Here is a 3096-nt window from a genome sequence, read left to right as displayed (position 1 = left end):
TCCCCGTAAGTAATTTAGACTATTTTACTAAAAATCTTTTATGCACCAATTAACTCTTCAACTCCCTGAGCTGCTCATTTCATTTCTCTTTACTGCTGAAGTGTCAGAACATTCTCTCTCAGATGGATTATTTGGGTCTTCTTTAATCCCATTTCAGAAAGCCTTGCCTGGCACTGTAATTTCCAATGACTCTATCATGGATAGAATGGATGCAACTTTGATTTTCCCCATCAGCCATATCAAAGTGTTTTATTACACTGCCACTGTAATAGATTATACAGCATGAAACTTTGCCATTGCAGCGACGAGGGCTGCTGGTGGCTTTTTTCCTGGCTTGTTTATGGTTTGCTTTACCTACAGAATACTTAGTTATGGTTTGAATTATCTCAGGCCTTATTGAATATTCAAGTTTTAAAATCTTTTCCTTACGGGACAGAAGAAGAGCTGGACTTTAAGATACAGATTATTCCTCCGCACATTTTTGGGAGGTGGGGAGGTGGATAGCTAGAGGGAGAAATGCATCCTTCCTGTGAGTTGGCACATTATTTGAAATCATGTTTAATTATAAAGTTTCATTAAAAATCTTTTGCTTAAAATTTTAGAAGCCTAATAAGATTTCCATTAATTTAAACATATCACTATTCCCACAACGGCCCAAGTGCTTTCTTTTTCCTCTTTCATCCATGGTTAAATATGTAAATAAAATGTCTAAAGTCATTCTTCAAAGAAGACAAAAGAAAAAAGAGCTGAGGGAAAAGACAGCCATAAAATTCCTCCCAATTCTCCATAACATTTGCCAGAAGGGGGCCAACTCCTAGCCAGGGCCTAGCAGCAGGGGTGCCTGGCTGCTCCATAGAATCACACATCTCAAATCCCACACACAGGAGAAAAAAATAAAATAAAATATCTTTTCAGCTGAAGCCATCAAAAGGCTCTTTTCATTTATTAGTTACAGAGGTATCTTCCAGTTGCTGATTTCTCAGCACTCTCATTTTTCTATAATAACATTCTATTTGTTCCTCTCACTGACTCAGGCTCACTGAATGCGTGATACTCGTAGATAGCTCTTTAAAAATATAGAAAGTAAAATAAATGATCTAAAGCAGGATGCACTGGCTAAAAGAATGGCAAGAAAAACAGGGCTGATTTAAATTGGCACATGAAAGATCAATTAAGAGAGACACAACTACAAGGCTTGGAGGTTCCCCCCCTTTTTTTTTTCTCACTTTCATTTGTGTTTCTTTTTTGCCTCTTAGGAGAAAAAGGTTGCTATCAGTGCTACAGGAGATGTTTTATTTCATGTATTTTTTCTAGATTACTTTAATGTCAATGGTGATAGAATATGCTTTACAAAATACTTGTTGGGAAAAAAAGAAAGAAAAACAAGCTCCCAAACAATCAAGTTGGATAAAACAAACATTGAATATGTGCCTGTTATGCATTATTTAAATTCTACTTTTTTGTTATTATTTAAATTCTACTTTTTAAAGTAGAATTTACTTGTCCCTTGAAAAAGCGTTCCCCACACTTCCCTACTACCCCCAGCTGAGCTCTCTAGAAGAGGAATCAGGATGAATACAAATACTAAGAAAACAGGCTTAGATTAATGAAGAATGGAAATGCCCCAGCACACTCTCTCTCTCTCACACACACACAGACACACTAAAATAAATAAAGCTTTTTTTTTTGCTCATAGCACTGCCTGCTTTTGAAACATTCCCTAAGGAATCTGAAAGTGTCCAAGGAAAGGTCAGTCCCTAGGACCAGTACTTTATAAATATAATCTCCTCGATCCGCTGGAAAGCCACAAAAAGGACCACGCTTTCCAAGCCACGATTTTATGATGGCTTTTACTCCTTGGCAAGAACTGGCCACATCTTCAGGGCTTTCAGAGACAAACATTAGCCCTGGTTTGTTGTCCTTGCTTGGATCCATTTCACCCTTATCACAATTGAGGAAGCCAACAGTTTCCTTTCTAGAGCTGGTGGGGTATTAACTCTGACCCTGCGGGATTTGGTAGTTTCCAGGAGAATCCGTGTTCTTTTCGATAAGAAACAGGCACTAATGGAGAGGAGCCCGGTTTGTGTGGGTGAGCATGAATGAAATGAAAGAGAGATTTTCCTTCTTCATTAATATGTTCTCTAAAACTGAGCTCAAAGGGGGGGTGGGGGGGCGGGGGAAAGGGGATCTGAGCAGCGCGCTTTTTACTTCTGCTGGCTGTGCTCCTTCTCCGTCTGTAAAACTGCGATCTGCAGTTTGGCTGGGGATTTAACTTCCTCCTTCTATAGCTCTGAGAGACCAATAAGCAAAATAAATCTCAAAGCTTAACTTGAAAAGTAAACACGACTCACTTTAGAACGATTGCCGTCTCCAAAAATCTGTAAGTATCTTTTCTCTAGTGGATGAAGTAACTTCCCCAAGGGTATGTCTCTAGTCCTCTTAGCGTTTCTTATTTAAGGAAGGGGGGGAAAAAAAGCAAGCTACTTTTCGAGTGATGCCATACCGTGATTAAACCCATAATCAGGTACTTTACCAGCAATCCTGCCTGTCCTGTTCATTTAGGAATTCGAGACAAAGCACGACATTCGAAAAAAGCTCAGACTCCAGGCTGAAAGCAACCATATTTTATTACCCTGGCAGCGAAGAGTTTATAGCACTCGCCATAAAATGCATCCTCCTCCCCACATCCTCCCTGCTAAAGCTTTGCCCCCCCTCCAATAAAGGCAGTCAAGGAGGCACCACCTTCAGCCCTCTTATTAGGAGACACGAAGTCTGAAGCCTTCGCTCTCCCTGGCTTCCTACCTGAGCGAGGGAGGGCAGGCTGACGCCTTCTACAGAAAAGATCTTGTTAAACTTTCAAGAGAGGGCAACGGGAGGGAAAGGAGAAAGGAAGGAAAGAGAGAAGGAGAGAGAAACAAATGGGGCTTTTTCTAATCTGTGCCGATCAAGGAGAACCTGTAGGGGTCCTTAAGGAGGTTTCAAGGCGTTCCGAGTGATTGGAAAGTAAATCACCGTGTCAGCTTCACCTTTCTCATGCAAAGTGGATGTCGTATGCGAGGCGGATCCTCCACAGGTTTTTTTTTTTTTTTTTTTTGG

This window comes from Corvus brachyrhynchos, unplaced genomic scaffold (assembly GCF_000691975.1).
Source record: "Corvus brachyrhynchos isolate BGI_N302 unplaced genomic scaffold, ASM69197v1 scaffold114, whole genome shotgun sequence".
NCBI lineage: Eukaryota > Metazoa > Chordata > Aves > Passeriformes > Corvidae > Corvus > Corvus brachyrhynchos.
This window is presented reverse-complemented; position numbering follows the sequence as displayed.